This window comes from Streptopelia decaocto (assembly GCF_964273445.1).
Source record: "Streptopelia decaocto genome assembly, chromosome: 3".
In the NCBI taxonomy this organism is placed as follows: Eukaryota; Metazoa; Chordata; class Aves; order Columbiformes; family Columbidae; genus Streptopelia; species Streptopelia decaocto.
In genome coordinates this window covers 25744355-25768866 of record NC_138656.1, presented here as the reverse complement: position 1 = coordinate 25768866, position 24512 = coordinate 25744355, and the positions used below count along the sequence as shown (strand labels likewise).

The following is a 24512-nucleotide window of genomic DNA, read 5'->3' as shown; positions in this document are numbered from 1 at the left end:
ATTAGGGCTGAATTTATTTTTTGGTCCTCCTTTGTTCCCAGCGGATGGCAAAGAAAGTGAAATACACCCACAACCCCCATCTGGGGATTTCCTCAACTGATATACAGTCAATGTATAATTAGCTCCTTTGCCTCTCTCTGGGGCACAGAGGAATTATCAGTGTCTCAATCTTCAGCTATCACTAGCGGCTAGATTAGTCAACTGGCGAGAGACTCAAATCAAAAAGCCATGAAGCTGTACCTGTCCTCCCAAGGGGGGTCAGAGGAGATGTTTGCATGATAAGAGGACATATACACTGTAAAACGTATACCCAGAGAAGCACAAATATATGCCTTGTCATTGTTATGATTTCTGAATAAAGTGAAATGGATTCTGCAGGCCAACACATCAACTAAATAAAGTGTTGATTTGAGAAACTGCTTCTCCCTACCTAGATGTGACTGGCCATATTTCTTCAAGCTTTTCTAGCAAGATGGCAATGCTGTGGGTACCGCAGACTAAGAGATGAGCCTCCTGGTCCTCATCTTACCCAGTCACCACTGGTGGGTTCCCAGGGAGCTCTCAGATATGGAAGACAAGTTGGAACTACACATGGCTAGAAGAAAACTTTGGTGACCTTTACAGAAAATTCCACACTTTTGTGACCCAGAAGAGTATCTTTTTTTTCCCTTTGAAAACAATTTCATTCCCAATTTGTACCATTAGCTCTCTTCTCAACAGAACAGATCCCAAATCCTGAGACCTTTAGTCTCAGAGACCTAAGGTTGTATCTGGAGCTCTACATGGAGATTGTCTGGGGGATCCTCTGTTTAATTTCCCAGCTTTATTATTTGTTTGGAGACTCACGGGCCATTTGAATGGGATTGAGGTAGTTTCTTCATCTCTAGAAGCAAAATTTGTCCATCAGAAAACATACTATAAAAACCCCACCATACTATACAAAAACCCTCACGTACTTATGTATCCCTGGATTTACTTGTCATCTGCCACCCTTCAGCTGCTGCTGTCAAAACTGTCACAGCTCTAGAGTAAATTGTTTTTCCTCTACTATTAATTTTGTTAACCTGCTTTACAGGGGTCCCTTGCAGTTCCCTGTCCCTCTACAGCCATACAGTAACTCCATGACATTTTCTGATTTCTGTTTTTCAATGCAGCTCTCACCTCCTCAAGTGTGTTGGGGCCACCAAACAAAAACACTGACACAGAAATGTAAATGTCCTTGTCCTCTACTGTAAGTGCATTTCCATCACTATAAAATATGTTACAGTTTATTTCAATTTGATGATGTAAAGTGCCTTATATCACTATAAACAGAATATATTGTATATATATATATAGGAGATACGAGTCTAGCCATGCTAGTTAATAGTATTTTTTAAATCATGCAGCTGTATCCTTACAGTCTAAATGCATATCTGCCCACCATCACATATATAAGAAACAAATATAAGATACAGTGAGGCCTAGAAGTGACTGGTATATATGACTACAGCAGGCTTGTATAAAAATTCAGGTTATGGTCCTGAATGGGAAAGGTCAGAGCAGAAGATGTGAATGGTTGTTTTCTTTTAAACTCCTTTAACAAACCCTACACAGAGTACATTTAACTCTGCATAAAATCAAAAAATAATATGCTTCTGTGCTGAGGAATATCAAATAGAAAGCTGAGAAACTGCTGGTAGGGTGACTGGGATAGTTCCGATCAGAGATGGCTGTCTGAGCAATTTCCACACAATACACGCTGTGCTATTGCCAGTATTGTATCCATTTCTGACAGACAAAATCCTGAAAAAAATGACACTGCTGCCATTGCACTGAAATTCACTATATACACTGGAAAACTTTAATCTTGATTTTAGCTATCAGTGTGGACTTGGACGTGTTGCGCATCGTGGTAGGGAACCACACTGACTTAATCATATCTGTATTTAGATATTATCCTTCTGTTACAGAAAATTATTTAGATTAACTGCAACTTGAAGTTAAGATGCCAGGCTTCCTTCTACTCTCATCACACATCATTTCCAAAACTGTTTGCCTTTTATCTTTAGAAAATTTTTGCGTACAATGCTTCATTTTTCCTTCCCGTACTCAAAAGTATGAGTTCTCTCATTCAGGAAGCATCTTAGAAAATAGTACAGCTCTGTGTAACAAGCTGTCCTAAAGCCTCTTTTAGTATATGTTGGTTTTACCACATAATTGATTTTTAAAGCCAAGAAAAAACAATTCGCAGAGATTGGTGAGGGCACTCAATAGAAGTTGTAGGAGACACTACCTTAAATCTGTCACAATATTTCACTGAGTTTCAAGTGTCTGTAAATGCAGTTTCCACTGAATACTGTAATTGAGCTTAATCTTTTTCTGCAAATGGGACTGTCTTTCTTTCCAGTAGTACAACAGCAGGACATCTAGAAGAAGGCGTGTTTCTTCATACAGCACTTTTCAACTGTTACCACCAGGAATCCACACAAAGCCAGGAGGATAAAACTACTTCTTGCATGTCAGTCAAAGCTCCAAACATCTTGAGTTGGGCATGAGACTTACTTGAAAAATATGGGCCTGTCTTTAAGACATAACAAAGTGCAAAATATAGTAGAATTGACTTCACACTTTACCTCTGCTGCTACTTTCCTGGATGAAGTTGGACCACTTCTGTTCCCCAGTTTACCCATCTGTAAAATGGGAACAGTATTACTGGTCCCTGATAGTAAGACTGTTTCAGATCTACTTATACAAAAAGCTATAGCACAGTCAATGGTTTTAAAGTTTAGAATAGCTCAAACCACACAATCAACTTAGAAATCTGGAAATTATTAACATAATAAAGTGATGAGATTTTTATTTATGTTAATTTTATAAAGATACATGAATTTTGTATATTTATGCATTCATAACTTAAGAACATATGCAATGTAATTTATATAATATGTATACATTATGCAAATTTGTAAATTTATAAATATACATGTCAGTGTACTTTATAAAACAAAACATTTCTTCTTCTCCAGTGTGTGAAAAAGCCTCACAAACTGGAACGTTGCTCACTAGGACACGATCCCACAAGAACGGTCCATGTCACTGTATTTCTTGTGTGCACATGTACATGCCCACAGATTAGTCCTGACAGTGTGAGTGACTCTTCCAAGAGAATCAGGAATTTATACAAACCAAACAAAGTGAGAATGTCCCCTTTAAAACTCCCAATGTCTGTAGCTCATTTTCTTCTCTAGGGCTTGCACACGCTTGCAAAACAGTAATAAAGTCATTGAAAAAAACTCTCAAGTTGTCACTATATCTAACTTGCCTGTCTCTAATTTCTTTACCAAAACATTCCCAAGTGCTTTAAAGGCTTTAATCTGTTTCAGAGCATCCCTGGGAAAGCAGTGGCGTATCTCCTGCGTGCACAAGTGCAGGGAGCCGCAGGAAGGTCGAGGCCGGGTCCTGCTGAGAGCTGCTGGGAGCCCCCATCCCACAGCCCCCGGCTCCATCCACACCAGCCCCGAGGCCCAGGGCCTCAGCAGCTCCCGCAGGCTGTGCTGGAGGAGCAGCTCAGTCACCGACTCACACACGGGCAGCTCTAAGCTCTTAAAAAGTTACCAAGGTTCAAGCTGAGAGAAAACTAGCATTTGTGGACTTCCAGAGCTGACTGTGGTGCAAATAGCCATGAAGGTTCACTTTTACTTTTTTTTTTTTTTGGGGGGTCCACTGCTTGGATCAACGTTCTTAAAGAGCATCTTATCTGCTAGATGAGATAGCACCCGTGGCTTCGTGACAATTAAAGGTAATTTAAACTGGTGCAGTTGCAAATCCCGCTTTTGGGCACACAACTCTGTCTCCTTTTCTGCTACTCACCTGGCTGACTTGGTGGAGCAGCTTGGGGGAAGATCCACACAGGGTTTCTGCCGGTGCTGGGAGGCGATCTGGCTCACTGGGGGAGTGGTGAGTGTCAGAGTTGGGTGCCAACAAGATGCAAAACCACACAGCCAGAGGCAGTGACTTGTGGAGGGGACAGCAGGACCTCAGCCATCACTATTTGCTTCGGTTTCAGCCGTCATGGGAAGAGACCCAGCAGGCAGGGCTTTCACCAGCAGCCTGAGCGAGAGCAGCGTGCTTTCATACTCTGCTCCCCTCGGTGCATTTTCTGCACCGTTCCTTATGCTGTGCAATCAGCAAACCGATCTGGCTGAAAGTGAAGAATAAACAATTTTTTTAAAAGTCTGATTTCCAGTATTAGTTTTCAAATGGTGGCAGCACGATCTGAGATCAGATTAGGCTGCCGGTGAAATCTGTGACTTCACCTCGCATCTGTGATCAGAGCAGACGCTTCACTGGGGAAGAGGCAACTTGGACCAGCAAGGCTGGGATGCTGCTATTCTGACACAGGCTCAAGCCTTACCCGGCAGCAGCCAAAGGGAAACACATGTTATTTCACAGTAACTGAGGTCCTGGTGCATTTCTACTAAAAATTATTCCGCTCCATTTCAACCTTGCCCATTTTTCCTAACTTGCAATGGATGCAGTAAGAAGCGACACCAAGGAGCACATGCTGTTTTATGCTGGAAGCTCTCAATGCCCTGAGCTTCCTGGGGAGAGGAGGTAAGAGGGAGAAACAACATACATGAAGGCAAGGAGCACCAAGGCGAGAGAGGAGTTGCAAACATTATCTTCAAACAAAGCAGAGAGATAGTTTCTTGAGCACGTATCTGGAAGGATGCACTTGCTGATGTCTGAGCAAGCCCATCACCCGCTGTCCTTTATTTTTCTGGTGTTAAGGTACATGGGATTCTGTGGCTACCTCACTTATGGTGCACGGGGAATGTGATGACAGAAAATGCACATACAGCTTTTAAAACTATTCTTACCCTACTAGTGTCACTCCTGCAAGGCTTCTATGCTTCTTACTTGTCTAACAGCAAGGAGACAACTGTAAATAACTGACTAAATCCAAGGGATTCAGATGATACTGAACTAATTTAGCAGGGAAAGAACCAGCAATGTCATGCTGGAAAACTGCCAAATTGAAGTAAAAAATCAAGTTCAAACATTTAACCATGAGCTGATCAGTAATTACACCGGAACAACTGGTAGCACAGAGCATATTTGCCATTTATTTAAATCTCCATATTGACTTTTATTTTTTTCTGGAAAATAAACTTTAAGTGAGCATCTTATAATTGGAATTACAAATACTACAGTCCACATTATGTAGGATGCTGAGACTGAACTTGCTTCTAATCCTAAATCCTGTATCAGTACATGATATGGCTCAAAAGCTCCATACTAAAGCAAAACTAAGTCATTAGTTTTGTCCAACCAACTTGATAATTGAGCTCTGACTATTATTTTTTGAAGGTAACGTCCACAATTCAAAATTCAACCTGGAAATAAGGATCCAAAAATGAGAAACTGGATGGACATCTGTATTTTGGCCAATCAGACACACAAATGTGATTTGTTAAGGCATCTCAAGGGGTTTATTGAACAAAAGTATGTTGCCTTCTACCACAGCCATACTATGTTTTCTTCAACATTGACTTTCCTGGAAAGCCCGCAATTCAAGGCAAAGCCTCCTAATAAAAACTAAGGCATTTGGGAAGATGATGACACAGCAATCCTGTCACAGAAAGGAACGAACCGGGAGGATGATCAAGAGACCTCTGTCACTTCTAAACTTCCATAATTCTTTCATTTCTAAAACAGCCCCACCTAGAGAAAATTAAAACTAATTAAACTCTAAGAACAATCTGGCCGAGCGCTGGCAGTTACCGTAAGACGTTTGCTGCTTTGCTGCTGTTTGCAGGCAGTGGGAGGTTGCAGGAGGCAGCCGAGCCACCAGCTCGTTGTCCCCATCCCTGCAGCTCCCCTTGTGCTGCCACCCATCCTGCCAAACAGGGACCTCCCCAAAGTGGTGGAATATTAACCCAGAAAGAAAGAGAACAGTCTCCTGGCTTGGGCGGGACAGCGGGGAGGGAAGAGACAACAAGGTCTCCCTCTTCTCACAGCAGCAGGCCCCAGCTTGGGGGCTCCCCAGCATCCACCCGCTTGCTGGTTATGACCACCAAAATGTTGTTAAACAACGTCACAAAGAGCACCTAAAATTATTCTGAGGTTGAATAATGTAAGTAGTAATATGATTAGTTACTCAAAAGCGGGAAGCCTGATACTCAAATCCTTGAAGATTAGAAGAAGGATCAGGAAAGCTGAGAATATAAATTGAGGCTTTGTGCTTTTGATGGAGATCAATTCATAAATTGCAGGATAAGTACAAAGGATGCGGTCTGGCTATAGCCAGCCCCACCAGTTCTCTTGAAATGTTGTCCAAAGCTGATGAACTAGTTTAGTTCATTCAGAAGAGTTTTGCGCAGCTAAACTTGTGGGAGAGTAACAGAGGTTGAGTTTATAGCGTATCAGAGGCTGCTTGATAATGATTCTTTGTTCAAATTTAAATGATACATTTGCTTCTATTTTGAGAGTTATATCACAAACTTATGTGTTTCGGGTAAATCAAGCAGCACCTAGCTGGCTCAATATAGATTTCTTTGTATTGATTAGCTGGGCAAGTCGAGATGCAGAGACAAACCTAGAAAGACTGTGTTAAATTCCATTGCTTATTTTCAAAGGTCATTTTGGAAATCACAAGTAATACGGGCTATTCTGGGTTTCAGACTAGACACAAAAAACAAACAGAGGCAGGGCACGTGTTGAGTTGTGGTTTTAATTCTATTTGCAACATAGTTTACATGACTTAGGACTCCAACAAGCAAACAAAACAACCATTGAATCAAAAACTCAGCATAGATTTTGCATAGCTCAGCACAGAGAAGTTACAATATCTGAATAGTATTTTTCATTTAAGTAAAAATAAAATTATAAAATGGCTAGCTGCCTGGGGAAAATTAACAACAACAGAAAAAGAACCCTTCTCTTGACTTTTTAACAACTGAGACTTTTGCATATAGCACAAAGGAGTTTAATAGCCAATGGTGATATAATACTTTTTCACTCTTGCTCTAATCTACACCGTAAATCAGAACAAACTCATAAAAGGTTAAATTATTAAGAACAGTGGCCCAATGGAATTGTCATGCAACTTGGAAAACAGGATGACCATAAAAAGAAAATAAGGCTGCTGGTAACCATTATAATGTAAGGCTGAATCACAAACGCCAACACCAAAGACCTTTTTCTGTTCCAGTTATAACCCTTAAGAGTTCTTTTTTTTCCTCCTCTCTGAAGGCAGAAGTAGGCCCTATCAACACCCCCCTTTCAGTTTCTCTCTTCCAGGCTACAGTTTCTTACAGTAACGTGTCTGTCATCGTCCATGAGCTTAAACAGAGCACCGCATAAGCCGTTACATCACGTATCTGTCCCCAAGACACAAAATCCTTCCCTGCAAGGGAACATTTTGGTGCAATCTAATGCAAATTCTGAGCTCAAGGGAGGCAGGACTGACGAGGTATTTCATGAAAACATTTCTGTAAAATTAAAAGAAAAAAGATAATTTAAGGCTACCGGTGGCCAAGATCAGACCACAGGAGCAAGTTCCTACAAAGCTCGCTGTATTAGAGTATTAACTTCCAAATCAACCCAAAGCGCAGGAGCCTCCCTGGAGCCGGCAGCAGCCGCAGCGGATCTTCCCGCACAGGGCAGGAGACACCCCGGTGAGAGAAGCGCCTTGACCGCGGACACTTTTCCTCCTCGGCGCCCCGGGGCTGGGGGAGGCCCGGCCACAGCCCCCGCCGCCGCCGGCCCCCATCCCCTTCCCCCAGCACCGCATGACAGCCCCACGGCGCAGGGGAGACCCCCCTCCCCCCAGGCCGCAGCTCCACGGCGGCGGGGAGACACCCTCGCCCCCAGCCCTCGGCAGCGGGACCCCCTCAGCCTCAGGGCTGGCGCGGTGTCAGCCCGCGGCGCCGCTGTCACCCCCCGGCGCCGCCGCCCGGGCGGGAGCGGGAGCCGGCCCCGGCCCCACCGCCCTGCGGCATGCGGCGGCTCTGGGAGCCCGCGGCGGCACCGGGAGCCCGCGGCGGCACCCCGTCGCCTGCCGCCCGCCGACCCGCGCCCCGGCCGCGCCGGCGGGAGCCGCTGACAGGTCGCCACCGGTGGCTCCGGCACCTGCGCTGCGCTCGCCGCCCTGAGAGGAGGGGCAGCCGGCGAGACCGCGGCGCGGCGGAGCGGGAGGCGGCGCACGGCCGGCGGCGAATCCCCCAGGGGCGGCGGGAGCCCCTCGCCGCCGCCCCGCCGCGGGGCCGGGCGACCGTGGCCGCGGCGCCGCCGACACCTTACTTCCTGCTTCGCTACCCAGGGCCAGACCCATCGCGGCGGAGGGATCCCGCCGCCTCCCGCAGCCTCCTCCCCCTTCTGCTTCTGCTTTCCCCCCCTTCCCTCTCCCCTCGCCCTTCTGCAAGAAAATAATTTGACAGCGATTTGCTGACACCGGGATTTTTTTTTTTTTTTTTTTTTTTTTTTTTTTTTTTTTTTTTTTTTTTGCATCACGGACTCGGCAAAGGCAGCGCGGCGGGAGGGGGAGGCCGTGCCGGAGGTAAGTGCCGGTGCCCGGAGCCTCCCCCGGCGCGGGGTGGGGGTGCGGCTGCCCCCGCCCCGCTCCGCTCCATGTGCCGCCGCCGGGGTGGGTGCCGGGCAGCGGGGCCGGGGCTGGGCCGGGGGAGTTATGTTTCCTGGCGGAGCGATATTTGTTTACAGGATGAGCGCCGTACTGTAAGTGAAGTAGGACCCAGCCCGGGCAGCTCTGTAATAAATTAATATCGCGATTGCTCCCTCCTCGCCGACACGGACATAAGCCCCGCGCCCGGCCCCCGCGCCTGCACTTGTTGCAGACTTCACGCCAGGTAGGCGAATGCTTCGCAAGTTTCATTTTTGCACGAGCTGAGGCTGCGCTGGATGGAGAGGGAAAAAAAAAGAAAAGGGAAAAAAAAAAGTTTGCAGTTCACTTTCGGTCTGCAGCGCCGAGTAGGCGAGGCCCTGCCTGCTGCCTCCTCCTCCTCACCGATCGCCGCTCCCCGCCGGCCGCCCGCAGGGAGGGAGGGCGGGCAGGGGGCGCCCGGAGCGGCGGGCGCGGGCTGGGGGCGGGCTCGGCAGCGGGGCGCTGCCCCGTACCTGCCCGGCCCGGCGGGAGGGCTGGGGGGCGGCGGGCCGGTCCCGGGGCGCCCCACCGCGGCGCCGCTCCGTGTCGTGCGGAGGGGAGGGGAGCGGGGAGGGCCGGCGCGGGGGGGGTGCCGCGGAAGTTGTCCGAGCGGCGCTGCCGCGGAGCCGGCGCGGCCCCTGAGACGAGCGGCCGGCGCGGTGCCGGTGTCAGCCGGTGGAAGCAACGAGGCGGCCCGGGGCTCGGCTTTGCAGCCCAGCCCTGCGGCCGGGCGGCACCGCGGCGTGCGAACTTATTCTGGAGAAATGTGAATTTCTTCATCTTTTTTTTTTTTTTTTTTTTTTTTTTTCTGCGGGAGTGGAATGCATTGGACGGGTTTGGCGCTGTCGCGAGGGGCATAAGTGCTTTTTGGTTTCTGCCCCGTCAAAATATGGGGGGTAACGAACCAAAACTCTTAGCCAGATGTTTAAATACCAGCGAGGTGATTTGCAAGTAAAATAATTGGCAGTTAAGCAGTTAATAAATGGATAATGCCTACTCATCTTTCTGCTGACTTTACAGAGTGGTTTTCACGTCTGCCAGTCAACTAGCTGGGCTTGACTATTCGCGTTGCAAGCTTAGCGATGTTAATACCTTCGTCCAGTAAAATCTCACCTGTATTGCTGTCCCAGTGCATCAGGGCTGGTTGTGATTCGGGTAGTTATGGGTGAAGTTCATGGATTTTTACAGACTAATATGATAACAGCAAAATAAATACGGTGACCTATAACTAAACTATTTATGGAAAACGTTGCAAAGTGCTTAACTGCATGATTAATATTTTGAGGAGGTAATCACTGGGGGTTTTACGTCTTTGACAGCTATAATTTTACTGTATCTAATGGGAAGAGGGGAGGGTTCACCTGGCAAGCTTGGGCCGGGCCTGCCGGGCTGCTCGGTGGTGTCATGCTGCCTGTACCCCTCCTGCCCAGGCAGCAACCGCAGAGCTTCCCCGGGGACCTGCCCCTTGCGTGGGCTACAGCCTTACGATGAAGTGACCCATCCCTGTAATGCTGATGTATGTGTGAACTGTTCCTGCATGCAGTATCTGCAACTGCTATCATCGCTTATCTGCTTGGTGGTCTTGTTTGGATGTTGAATTGGATCAGAATGGAGCAATTTCCTTAATAAGATGTATCTATCCAGAAAGAGCTCATTTGACTTTGTTACCCACTGAAGTGATAGGGTGCAATGTGCCCTGGTTGGTATGTTACCTTTTTTTCTTAAGGCTTGTCCCAGGCATGTATTTAACAACAAAAGTGCTGCTTCATCAGTGCTCCATGCATGCATATGTGGCACGGAAGTTCAGCTGTGCAACTTTGCTTAAAACAAATATATTTGTTTAGAATTTAGATAAGTGATTTTTCATATGAAAAAAATGTGTTCTATGCATTTTTCTTCCATGACTGATAATCTGTTATAGTTTGGAAAAAATTAAGTCTTAAGTATACCCTACCCAAAAGTTTTGGCACAAGTAGACACTCTTAAGATCTGTTCCGCTACTTGTGTTTCAGAAGTTGAGAGATTCCAATGAGGAACTGAGCAGTAGTGTCAGCGTGGTAGACAAAGCAGTGTATCTTGAAAAGCCAAAAAAGCTCCGATACGAGTAATGCACTTCGCAGTGGAAGCTGTCCTCAGTGAAGAGTTGAGAATTGGCCAGAGCTGAATCACGCTGCTATCAGTGTATGTCCAGCTGTTCGCATCCCTGCCTGGGGCAGAGGGATGAAGCCAGGGTAGGCATCATGCCTCCCGTGTTTACATCGCTCCCGCATGGGCCAACATGAGCATAAATAAACCACAGCGTGACTAACCTCTCTACCTAACATTGACTCATGTTGTATTTGGATAGACTGAAAAAAGTCTCCACTTCTTATCCATTTGATTTTCTCGATCTTTATGTTACTGCTTATGTTTCTGAGAATACTGCTGTTATGCATTTAAGACTGTGAAGCCAGTCCTTGTTTCAGGTTTGTTTTGCTTTTGGGTAGCCCTCAACTAGCCTAGGTAGGAAAAAGGAATTCCTAAATTTTTAACTCATAACTCTGTTTACTTCTCCTGGCTTTTTAAAATTTTTCTAGTAATGTAGCAAGGCTTGCCATTATAGATTGTAACTTGGCATCTGGCACAGAGTATGAGAAAAGTATAAGAAGAACAATCTTGAAATGTACTCTAGTTTCCTTGAAGATATTATTTTGCCATAAATATTTTTGTTTTATTTAACTTTTTTGTTTGTTCTAATCAAATGGGGACTATGTTGCTTGAAAATTTACTCGGCAAAGTGTTCAAGAAGGCTCTTCTCTCCCTTTCCTAATACTGTAATGGAACAGTAGTAAACTAAAGAAAAAGGGCCCTAGGATCTGTAACATCATTGTGAGATTCTGGTGCTGGAAGGTTGTGTCTTATGATGTGTCACAATAACTTGTGAGATAAGGCAGTTTAATTTCAGCTTCCTTAGAAATATGTTTTTTAAAAAAAAGAACAAGCAGTGTTTGACAGATACAAAATAATTGTTGATATGGAAACTATTTGTTTCCTCCCCTAGCTTACAAGGAAAAATTATCATCAGAATGAGAATTTTTTTTTGTCCCTAAAGCTAATGGATCCTTTTGGCTCTCCTCCGCCTTCAAGGTGTATGCAGAAGCATCTTCAAGCACGTGTATGAATTCTGCCTGGCGTGGTTGCCGTGCACGTAGTTATTTATGTCAGGAGCACAGCACAAGTGGTTGTACCAACTTCCATGGCACTACTCAGAAGAGTAGAGTTACTGCAGATGTGAATATTTGTGGGGTGGGAGGGAGCGGGGTGCACTTGACACTAAAAAAACAAAGGCAGCAAATTCCATGCTTTCGGCTGCATATGAAGTTATAAAATGTCTTCTTAACTTGTCCAGCTCTGAGAAATGGTAATCGATTGCAGGGCTGTGAGGGGAAATCAGGCCTTCTAAGATAAAGACAAAAATAGCACATTCAAATATATTTTAAGAAAGGCATCTCTTCCTTCAAAGAGTAGGTCTGAGCGTGGTTCAAAGAAAGGTAGCAACAATTCTATCAGTTTTGGTTTGTTCTTTAACTCTTCACTTGAAACGGATTTAGGAGATCCACTGAATTCGCTCTTGAGCAGTGTGCATTTACGTGCCAGGTTAAGTTGTAGAGCTTGGGGAAGTATTTCCCCTCAGCTCTGGAGATGCCAAGAATGGGCTCCTGCACCATCATCTCCTTGTGGCTGCTGTTGCACATGTGTCTCTAGGTAGTACCTGGTCCAGCCCGGCTGGGAGGATGAAGCAGGTAACGCTGGCAGTCAGCGAGTCGTATTGACGTTGGTTCTTGTTAGATATTGGTTTCTGTGGGCAGAAAGAAGAGCACTTTTGATGGTGTTTTGGTTTTTCTCTTTCTGGCTTGGCCGTATCGCTCCATGGTGGTGGGGGTGCGGGGTCACCTGGCCCTGCTCGAAACAGCAGCAGAAAGAAAAAAAGACATTGATTTGTCGGGAAAAACTGGAAAATGTGCTCAGATTACAATCTGGTGCTGCAGAAACTAGAACCCAAATACATCATTTACAGTAGTTTGTTCTCAAGAGGATAATGGTTTGGGGAATCCGTGGCATGCTTTTAATGTATGCACTATTACCCTATAATCAGGATTTTTTTTAAGTTTAAACTCTCCATATTAGAGTGGGGATGTTGCAGGTTTTTGGACGAGTTGTGTAGCATTGGGTATATTTTGAGGTTCTGAGTGAAATGAGTCTTGTGGTTTCAGCTTACTCTGTAACAAAGAGTAATAAGTCTCACACAAACAGCCCACTTCAGTTTTCATAGTTAACTGATGATTTGCTCTGGAAAGACCCAAAATGCTGATATGATGCAGCCTCAAAATGTGGTGTGGTGTGGTTTTTGTTTGTTTGTTTTTTAAAATTTATTTTTCATTGGTCTTTCTCCAATGTACAATTCAAATTTTGTTAGAATTTCAGGCAAATTGCTGATGTTCAGCTTCCCATCTGCCGGTCAGCTGGGGCTGGTGTAGGTCCCTTTCCAGGCACATGGCCACATGTGCTGGGTCTCCATAGCCCACCAGTTCTACCTTTCTGAAGCAGCCATCCAGAGTCTTAGCACAAATTTTCTCCTGTCTTTTTAGTTGAACAAGAAAATGGTTGCTGTCTTTCCTCTCCCTCCCCTCATTGGCTTCTCATGGTAAGATTTTTGATAGAGCCTGCATTGTGATATGTCCTTGAAGTGCAGTGCTGCAAGGTTTTGTTTTGCTTTGACTCTTTTTTTTTCATTCCTCTTCGTGTTTAGACTTCGTTGTATCTATAGCAAAGCAAGATTGTTGTAGATGGTCTTTTTTGATATTTGTGGCTGGTTGTTTTTTTCATTTGTCAAAAATCTCATGTTCAGGAATGAAGGAAAGCTCAGACTTGGGTACTAAAACCTCCAGCTAGCCCTGGAGTGTAGAGACTGCAAAAATAAGGATTGAGGAAGGATTGCCCCAGCAAAACAGGTATAAGTTAAATGTTAAATTATCAGCAACATTTGTTTTTTAAAGTCCCTGATGGTGAGAGGCTTTTGTTCACATTGTCTGGCTAGAGCAGGGCTTACCAGGGCTCTTAAAGGACAGGGTCCATTTGAGATACAGAATTTAAATTGGGTACTTTCTCTTTAAGTGAGTATCAAATCCTAAATAACTTCAGCATGAGATTGTGAAAAAAAAAAAAAAAGTACCCAACGCTGGGAAACAAGTGGGTATTAAGTTTAAAATTTGATAATGGCTGAAGTTCTCTCTCTGAGAAGAAAAAAAAAGGTCATTTGACTCTTAGTTAGCCATAAAAATGCTGTACAGACCCATTTTTGTCTTTGGTCTCCACTCCCCCCCCACATACACTATTTTCATTGATGGGGAAGTTTCATTTCCTTTATTTATATATTTTTAGTGTGTGTGTGTTTGAGGGGTGTGGGGGAGGACAGGAGGGAAGTCTATGTTCTAGTCTTTATATTTAAAAGAAAAAAAAAATGCTAATGTTTTTAGAAATGGCCTTAAATACATTCTCCCCTTTAAACCAAAATGCTGCTGGTAAAATAGTGCATGTTAGGGGACTGAGGGGTTTTGCAACACTTCTGTGTGGGTAGGAGTCCCGTCTGAGTTCCAGTTGTACTAGCAGAAAAGTGGTTTTCCCAGTATTGTCATGTTTCATATGCCAAATCAGAACTAGAAATGCCTTTTCCTGGAAGGATCTCTATTTACACTTGGAGGGTTATGCCAATTACAGCTATATTAGCAGGACTTTTTTTTTTTTTTAATATATTACACTTGACCTGGATAGTAGCTTCTTTCGTTTTCTTAACAGAACAGATGCTACAATCCTGGCATGTAGTTTTGAAATGATCAGCGGAGTAAATGCTGCTGCCTTATGGCACAAATGCATATGGGCAGTCTTGCAAGGTTATGGTCTTAAGTGGGTCCTAGTGAAATGAATGCTCTTGGAGCTTTGCATAAGTTGAAATAGCCCTCTGCTGTGCATGCAGAATTTAATACAATTTATCAGTGAGCAGGAAATACGTTACCAAGTATGTTATTCATATGTCATAATATTTTTTTCCTCCAAGAGATCCCAAGTACTTGAATGTTTAATACAATTTTTAAATGCTGCAGATTAGGAAATATTGTGTTACAAGTTTGTGAAAGTTTGGAGGCATAAAAGAAGATGCTGTTAACACTCATATTGATCAGAGATTAAAGATTATTTACTCCTTTGGACAGCGTAGTGGTGCATGAAGAAGAAGCAGGTAAATGGGGCTTCTTCGGCAAGAGCCCGTAGCTGCTGGGTACTGCCAGGGCTTCGGCTCTACTGCTGCCCTGCCGTCTCTTGCTGCTGGTGGAGATGATGTCCTGGAGGTGAATCCTGTTTGTACCAGGAAAAACAAAAAAGACAAGCAGAACAACAAACTAGTAAACAGTGTCATTGTTATCTCATAAGCAAATTTGCTAGCTATTTGCTCTTTTTGTGATGTTAAGGTTTGTGTTGTTAGCAACAATAGCAGTGTATTAAATAAAAAATGGATGCCGACCAGTCTTTAAATGGTTGAGATCTGCCACAAGTATGAATACTTGTAAGACCCTGCGTAGCTAAACTAAGTTTTCTTTCCCCCAAAATGTAGGCTGCCAAAGCCTTGAAATATTTAGGGTATTGACTTAAGAGTTCCTTAAGTTTCTTCCCCAGTGCTTCATTTTGGTCTGCCTCCTTTATGTTTTGGTTGTCCTGAGCATGACAGCTGGGCTCACCTTGCAGAGGGAGGGTCTTCTTGCAGTTGACTTCACGCTGCTTCCAGCAGTGAGAGCACTGGGCATTGCGCTCTCTCTGGAGGCTGAAAACATCGATTTGCAATGGCTTTTAGGTTGCAGTGGAAGTTCGAATAACCGTGAGCTCCGTGGCCCTTACCAGAGCTCTGTCTGCTGAGCACGGGAGCCTGTGGTCACCTGAACCACAAGTTTCTGTCGTGTGTAGCTCAGCGTTGAGCACAGCAGTTTTGTTGCTGCTTGTACCCCTAATACCTTGGGGGGGAAAGGGCGCAAGCAGTTAAAATGCTAACTTGCTGGCTTGCTCTTTGAGTGTTTTTCATTACTTTTCAAAAGCTTACGTTCAGTCTTGCAAAGGAAACCCCGTGTATTTTGATAAAAGAAAAGAAATAGTTCGCATTAAGCTACGTTGAATGGTACAGCTTTGCAGGAGCGTTGATACTACAGCTGTCTCTTTGGCCTGCCATGCAATTCAAATTGAAGCGAAGGTCTCCCACGTGGTTATTTGCATGCGTCCTCCTATCTCTGTTTTGTATCTGCAATTTCAGTATATGCTTCCAGAATTATTTTTGTTCATTTCCAATCATCCTTCAAAGATATCTGGCAAAAACCAAGAGGCTGGTTGTGATTTTACAGCAGTAGAACGTAGACAACTTTGATCTTCTTGTTAAATGAATTTTCTTCATGTGTGGGCTGGGTGTGTAGTGTGTTGATTTAGTTTTTATTGATTAATGTAAAAACGTGAATTCAGCATCACAGCAATGATGATAAACAAGTACTTGCAGTGATATTCTAATGAGTTCCTGGCAAAAATAGGGCAGAGATTGACGCGCTTTAGTGGTGAGGTGCAGAACCAGGATACTTTTTTATATAAAAGGCTTGGGTAGAGCTGTTTGAAGTTCTGACTTGGCAACACCATTGCTGCGAGCAGCAGCACGCCAAGCAGGGCAGGATGCAGCCTTGTCTGTTGGCATTTGAGTGTCAGAAATGGCGTTCTCACCTCTGTCTGGAAGGCCTTTCCGCCTCCTGATCACGCCAAGATCAGCCAGGTTGTAGGAACCAGGTATCTGCTTTGTTGGAGGGTGTCTCTATAGACACAAGCAGTGAAGCACTAATGGCGTTGCGGTCCTCATCTGCAGTGATGCCCTGTGTACCATCCCCGCGTGTTTCAATAAGCTGGCATGGGAAAGCATCAGGTACAGAGCCGGGGAGTGGAGGGAGGTTTCTAAATTAGCAGACAATTTATGTCTGGAAAAGTGAAATTCATAATCATAGCTACGTTAAACCCATATTTCTGAGCATGGTAGGGACATATCTCCATTTAAGGTGGCAATAATTCCTCTAAGCCAAAATGTTTGCAGAAGCACGGGCAGGCAGCTTCTCCTTTTTTTCCATTGATGCTGTGTGTTGCCACGACTGGAAGAGGCTTGTCAGTGGTGGTGATGAACAGTATTTCTCTGTATTTTGTCATCAGGTAAGCTTGTTTTATGCTGTCAGAGTTCGGTAAATCAGTATCTGAGCTGCCTGGATCATGATGAAAAAGTATTGCTGCTGCGTGCATGTGTTTGAAAAAAGTAGAAAATTAGAAGCAAAATTTTTCTGAAGTGAGGAAAAGTGGTCTTTTTAGGACTATGAAATTTTGAAAGAGCTGGTTCATAATGAACTTCAATACTTTTCTAAAGTTGCTCCTATTAAAATGAAAAAACATGAATAAGAGAGTATGCCTTGCAGGTAAAACGGAAAAAGGCTTCACCATGTATATGCTTGAAAACCAAAGATGCATTGCAGAGAATGAATTTTACCCTTCATTTTGCTTGTAGTTAAAAAATTAGTCTTTGAAGTTAAAAACAGGTTTAGATTTAAAGAACTAATATGCCCAAAAAGGGAGGTGCACAGAAAAAAGACAGGGTGTAAGTGCTGTTTTGTTAATGAAAATAACATAAGTTAAGCCAAATGTGACTACCTGCATAGTAAGGTATTGCTTAACATGACCAGGGATGAAAAAATAAGGTCCTAGCAGACTTTTATTTCAACAATGTCCAGCTTTCTGAATAAATTTTAGTCTGGATGTTGAATGCACATATATAAACAATAGCCTAATACCACAGAATTACGATAATTTATGAAAGTGATACTTTAATGCTGGAAGTCTGTCGGCGTACAATCCCTGGGGTATCTACTTGATCGTTAGTTAAAGTAGGGGTTCATTAAAATAACATGGGCTCATCTGGTTTTAAAGAATAGCTCTGAGCCAGTAGGCGATGGTCCAAAACTAGTAAGGTTGCAGTGCAGACGTTGTGGCAATGGCACGTAGATTACTACATAAAGCTGGTTGATGGAAAGGCTTCTTTTGGATTAAAGGTGCTCAGTATTGGGCCAAATTTGTCAATTTTTAGTCATCTGTAGCAGCGCCTGCTTATATTGTAGTCCGCTGAACTACCCGTGTGACTGTTTGAAAGAAGGTACAGGGTTGGGTCTGTATATGAACGCAGCTCTTTGCTGTAATGGCGTTACTCTGTAATAATTGTATTGTTCTAGTTGAAGGATCATAAGTACAAACTGGATGATAGGCTTCAATTAAGTAAAGAAAATCCTTACATTTAAGCCCCACGCTATCCTTAGCATAAACAGCTCTTTTTTTTTTTTCAGGTAGAACTTTTACTTTCAGGTTATTTCTGGAAAATCCGTACTGCTAATTACGTACATTGAAAGAAACAAAAAAAAAAAAAAAGAGAACAAGGGAGCGGAGCATCTTATTTTAGGCTTCAGCAAATGCGAGGTCATACATGACCATTCCAGCTGTCTATAGCGTTTGCCTACGTTGTTTTGCTAATGCTTTTGTTACCAGTAAACCAGCCCAATCAGTTAAACTGGGCATTTATTGCAGGCTTTGTACGGTCAGATTGCCAAATGTTGGAGCTGGGCAGTTTTTCCAGTAGCAGGGTCAGCTTGTGCCCCCTCAAGAATCCTTTCTTGCAGGGCTCCATTGTCGCATACACAGACGTTTCTTGCTGAAAGAAAACGTAGGTTTGTTTTGGTTTTGTGTGTTTTTTGTTCTGTTTGTTTTTATGCTGCCATGTAGGCAAATCTGTGTTTTTTAGGTCAATCCTGTACAACAGCAGTGAGTTTTTGTACCTGCACCTATTGCCTATTAAGGCAATAAGAAGCTCTAGTTGAATGAAGGGAAGGCAGATTTCAGATCTGCCGGCAGATCAGAGAGAGGGGAGAATGGCAGAAGCGGCGTGCGAGTGAATGAACGAACTTTCAAGCTGACTCAGTGATACACGTACAGTATACGCTGTAAAGATTAGTCACTGCTTACTGTAAATCTTTCTTTATGGTGCTTGGTGCATGTGCCTCTATCAAGCTGCAGTTAGTGAGCTTTGTAGACTGGAAATGCAGGCGAACCTTATTTCCACAGTATTTTCCCAGTGAACAAGAACAACAAAACTCAGGGAAACCTGAAGACTTGTAAATTACTGAGCTGGAGGCAAAAGAAATGTTTTCCTTATCTCATGGTGCTGCTATCTTAATCTGGGAAACTAGTAGGAAAGCGAATAACTTTTTTTTTATTATTTAGAAACCTGTGCTTACATGTTGTTAGTGCTGTTCTGCCCTGTCCTGTGCAGGTTGGTTTGATTTGTGTGATGTTTTTTTCATTAGGTAGGTTTCAAGCTGCATTTGTGTAAAACACCAATTTACATGATGGTAACAGAATAAGAATTAGAGGGAAGGATATTAATCTGTTGAAAAAACTATTTTCATTTGCCAAGCAGAAACTTCAGGAAAATTACCCTCCAGGTTGAATTTTCTCATAAATGTTCTCAAGTTTTAAACTTATTTACTGGCATAATAGGTATGCATAGCACTTAAGGCAAAGTTTGTATTAAGGAGTTACTTTTTTGGGGAAAAAGTGAGTTGTTGTTGTGTTGGTTTTTTTTTTTTTTAAAGTTAATCTGCAGCCTCTTCTGAGTTACCCAAATTCAATAAGTTGATGGTTTGGGGTGGGTTGGTTGTTTTTTTTTTTTATACTTTCAGACTTTTCTTTTGGTGGTTTCTTCTCTGTTCGGCTGAAGTTTATTTTTTTTCTAGTTAATTTAGCTGGGCATCTTTTATAATTCTTAGATGCCCTTTCTCTCAGATATTCACCTGTTTCACTTGGCTTGCTCAGTCTCTTCATAGAGAATTGTTAATTTCAGCCACAATCATACCAAAAATACTTTCGATTTTTTTACAGCAAGATTTTTTTTTTTTTGATACATTGTTTAAAATTGCTTCTTCAAAAATAAATTTTAAAACCCACACAAAACAAACCAAACCCTAGAGATGTTGTTGAAGAGTGAGCGGCAGGCTGTGTGGGCAGGGCTGGGTGGGCCGGCGCGGGGGCTGCGTGCCCGCACAAGTGGTTTGGCTTCATCCTCTCCCAGCGAGCCGGTCCCATCGTAGGCTTCGAGTCCTCTGAAGCGCAGGAATGAAGGCTGAAAACGTTATTAAGTTTTTTGGGTTATCTCACACTGCTTATTTGAAATGGAGGCCAAGCGATTTACATATCTTTGTATCTTGGATCTGAAAAAAAAAAAAAGATTTTTTTTTTTTTTTTCACTAGCCTTTGTGTGGAAATGACATCACAGCTTATGTCAGCCATGCTAAATTCAGAGGTTTTTCTCCTCCCCGTTGGGTTATTAACTGAATATTAGCTCTGTCCTGTGAGTCTTCCTTCACTGACTGTGCCACGGTGATAACTTCATCGTAAATGCTCTGAATCTTGTATGATGAAGAGAAACAAAGACTCCTCTAAAGCCTTTTGAAATTGATGGGAATGTAACTCATTTCTTTGCCTGGGCGAGCCCCTAAACACCATGTTTTTTCCCGGGATTGCTGATGCGGCACAAGCCAGCGAAGGCTGGCATGGCGCCTTTGGGCAGATCTGGTGAGCAGGGCTGAAGTTCGCTGCGGCCCATCGACACCCGCATCCCTGGTTAAAACTTCCCGCCCTTGTGAGACCAAGCAGGTTTTTGAACTAAAGCTCTTAGGTCGTGCCTGCGTGTCCTGTATGTAAAGCTGAGCTGCCTCATCTCTACATGAAACACCAAGGTTTTGGGGCTGGGGTTGACACTGGGGCTGCAGCTGCGGCAGGGTGTGAAATGGAGGCATGGGGGTTTCCTGTGACAGCCTGAGGAGCTGGGAGGAGGGAAACAGAAATCAAATTAAAGTTGACATTTTGAAAAGTTGATTGCTGCCTTTTTTTAATCATAAAGCGACTTTTAAAGTAAGTCACGTCCCAGAGGAAAAATAAATACATTGAGAAGAGAGAAGGGGGAAATGTGATGTTGAATTTATGCATTTGAAAGTAGCAGGCTTGATACTGTGATGGTTGTGGTACCAAATGTGCACAGAGACAAAGCATAAAAATAACTATCGTCCTGACTCTCCTCTTGCTAAATTTCCAGCTGTAGTGTTCTATATGCAAAAAGTTTTTATTTATCTGTACTATTTTGGGAGGTCTGGAGCAGTGGTGAAGGGACTGATTGCAAGTACTCTAAAAAAAATAATACAGCTAAACAAGCCCACCTGTTGCCACAATGGACATGGAGAGGTTTCCCTTCTTGTCCTGCCTCCTGTCAACCTTGCTCTGACCTGGGAGGAAGGTGAGGAGGCCTCCGGTCACCTTCTGTGGGAAGGCTTGCAGGAACAGCTTTGAATCGGGCTCCTGCCATGCAAAAGCTATGGATAGCCAGTCCCACACTTGTTGTTTTTTGGTTTGTAATGTATATTCTGGCTCAGCTCTTCCTCTGTAGCTGTCGAGGCGAAGGAGTGGAGGGGGAGGTACTGGGGGATGCCCTGGAAGGGCACATTTTGCTGTTGCCCTGTGCATGTGTTGGAGCAGGAGGTGCTGTGCACGTCATGGAGGCGGCCCATCAGAAAACTCTGGTGGAATGACTTGTTCCTTTTAGAGCTTGCGAGGAGCACTTCATCACTGTAGTTATTTGTACAGCCATATGCTATTCTTTTTTCTTACATATGTTCTCTGATAATTGTCAGTAGCAGGTGTCTGCGAGCCAAGGCAGAGCGGTATTTAAAAATCAGACTTTTAATGGCAATAAAGGATTGTGTGAGTTTACTGTCAGGTTGAAACCATTGGCCTCTGAAGGTCATGTTCCTTGCAGACCAGCAGCAGTTGGTAGCAGTGCTGGTCCTCCAGCTCCACAGCTCAGCTGCAGAGGTGTAACCTTGGAGAAGGTGTCAGTAGGTCTGGTTATAGGTCTGTACATCTGGTTTGGCTGAGTCAAGCAAAAAGCACCATCCTTTCTGATGTGTGCACCAGCCCACAGGAACTGTATTGGACGCGTGTTGCACCCCGGCTTGGTGAGTTAGGTAGTATGGGCTGGTGGGAGATGTGACACAAAATCTCTAGTTTGGTTTCTACCACTCTTGACCCCATCTTTCCTTGTATGTTTGTTGAGCATCCTGAGCTGTTCTGGTTTTATTGCTGGTTGCTGTTGCATTGCATGCATGTGTATTAGGTCCCCGTTGGTTACTACTGTGGTAGGAATTGTTGATCTTGCATCTCCCTCCATCATCTGAAGAACCCCTGCCAAGAGGAAGATGTGGGGGGGACTTGTAGTTGCTCTGGACTTGAAGCAATGTAATTGTCCACTGAAAATCGTTTTGGGACATTACAGGGTCAGAATCTCCCAATATCCATGATGCTACTGCCACATCATCCTCATATCCCCACAAATATCTGTCTGAATTGCCATTCCTTCTGCCCCTCAGTTAGGGAACCTAGAGCTGGGTGTGACAAATTTCTAGGAGAGCAACAATTAAGAAGTATATTGCATTTTAAATGTCAGGGAAGACATAATGCCTCTAATGTGTGGTGTGGGTTTTTTTTTGTTTTTTTTTTTTTTTTTAATTTCTGTTAAAGAACTAGTAAAATATAGAGCACATATGGAAATGGCAGACGTTCTTGGGGTTTGAATTTTTTTTTTGTTGTCCTTGTTTCTAAAATTAAGCCCACAGGAGTTTGTAAGATCCTGCAAAGAATTCAAATGATACTGCACAGTCATGTATTCATGGAATCTTCTTAATCTAGTCATGTATACGTAAGGAACAGATCCAGATCTAAAAAATAATACATTGCAGTAAGGAGAGACAAACCAAATAGGATGAAGACAAAATACTGGTAAATACCTATGATTGTACTTTTAAGTTTAGGTTTTGCTGACAGCATTCTGTTGTGTTTAATTTATTATTATTCATTAATATTTTCGTTATCCTTCATGTTCTTCCCTGTACAATGAAGTAACCTGTGGAATCAGCCACTCTGCGTATCCCTTGCAAAATGTTGGTAACTGAAAACTGGATCACACAACCACAGTAGGTCCCTCGCTGTGTCAGAAAACCAGCAGTGTCTTTCTCATGTGGGTGGGTTATGAATCCATTACACTTGTGTCCGTGCACACGGGTAGTAAGTTGTTTTGGGTTTTTTTTGCCACCATAGTATGTTTCTGAGTTGGGTTGCAGGAGGAGTAGTGATTTCACAGCTTCACCGCAAGTGCACTTGTTGATGTTCACACGGGCAGAGCTGGTTGCAGAGTTTGGAGTCAGCAGGACAGCATCCTGATGAGCTGTCTGGTGCGGGACCCCGTAAGACCAGCTAACTGTATTAACTTATGCTAGCTGTAGCCATATTTACCATAAAAGCTTTCTTGAATGATTTTACTTTGTCACCTCCAGAACCTAGACCTTGAATTGCAAAACTTTTTGAGATAATTGTGACAGCATGTCCCACACCACTTCAGAGTAAGGACTACTCAAGTCAGGCACTGAAGTCAGGTTCAAAAGATGTACAACACGTGAGATAACTGTATATGATATTCTTTTAATTGTTTTTGACAGGAAATTTAATAAAGAGGTCTTGAGATATATATACACACACGCACAGAGAATACTGATCATATTGTACTGAGCATATATGCATGATGTTGGAATTGTTTTCCCTTGGGGGTTTTGTTATTGTTGTCCCTTTCATGAATTCTGAACCTGTAATTTTTCATGTGCTGTTCTTTGGCCCTCTCTGCCAGAGAGGCTCAATCTATCATGTTAAAAAAATCAATAAAAACTCTAGAGGTTTATTTATAAAGTAGAGCATGGAGAGAGGGTGTGAAAATTCCATTAAATTGGCCATTCAGTGCTAGTTACATCTCTTTGGGACTAAGCTCCAATATTTTAAACTATTAAAATTGTTAAAAGAGTGCTTTTAAAGTACTGCAAATCACAGCAAAGCTTTCTAGTTGAAACTTGCCTTTATACAGTCTACTAGCATTCACCTTATATATGTTCTTGGAATGTCTGCTGCCCTCAAACACCATTTTAACATCAATTTTAATGCTTTATTATAGTTAATAATCTTACAGGTTTATGCTCAAGTGAAAATACGTGGATGAAAGAAGTCAGAATTTATTTTCCTTCAGAGGCAGGAGTATATGCCTGTCTTTGTGCAGATGCAGCTCTGAGCAAATCAATTATTTCTGAGAAGTCTATAGGCTTCTAACGTAATTCATCAGGATTGCCTGGCTTGGCACATGATACTTCGTTAGAGGAACTTACAAATTCAGGTGGCTGTAGGTTATTTTATGACATAGCAATTTTCACCAGTGATGTGATGGTCATCTGCTCCATCATCCCTATTGAAATAAACAAATGTGTCCCTCTTCTCATAAACGTGGTGTTGTATCTATAGTATCTATATTAAACCAGTTTATCTGAAGTGTAAGGTTCGCCTCCCCCCAGTGTCTTTCTGACCTGTTTTAATAGCTGAAGAAGATTGATCTTGAAACTGTTGAGTTTTAAATACAAACAGCATTATATGCTTTTGTGTTGCATTATCTTTTAACCTGGGACAAGAGTTGCTTCTAATGGAAATACCCTTTATTTACTTCCAAAAATGTCCAGAATAAAAAAAAAAATGGTGAACTCTTATTTGGGCAAGAAACACTCTGTGTGTTGTGGGGTTTGGTTTATGGTCTGTGGAAACGTGTAGAGCTTGAAAGATGAGGAAACTGCATGAAAATGAACCA

The 24512-nt window shown here is 43.3% G+C and overlaps 1 protein-coding gene across 4 annotated transcripts in view; it reads left to right on the top strand.

Moving 5' to 3' along the window:
• Positions 1-8503: 8503 nt before the first annotated feature.
• Positions 8504-24512, top strand: part of TRERF1 (transcriptional regulating factor 1) — a 100309-nt gene continuing 84300 nt past the window's right edge. For 3 of the 4 annotated variants that reach the window (XM_082047430.1, XM_082047431.1, XM_082047428.1), the window contains exon 1: positions 8504-8849. The gene's annotated coding sequence lies outside the window, so the exon portion shown is untranslated. The remainder of the gene's footprint in view (positions 8850-24512) is intronic. The other variant, XM_082047429.1, reaches the window with a different exon arrangement.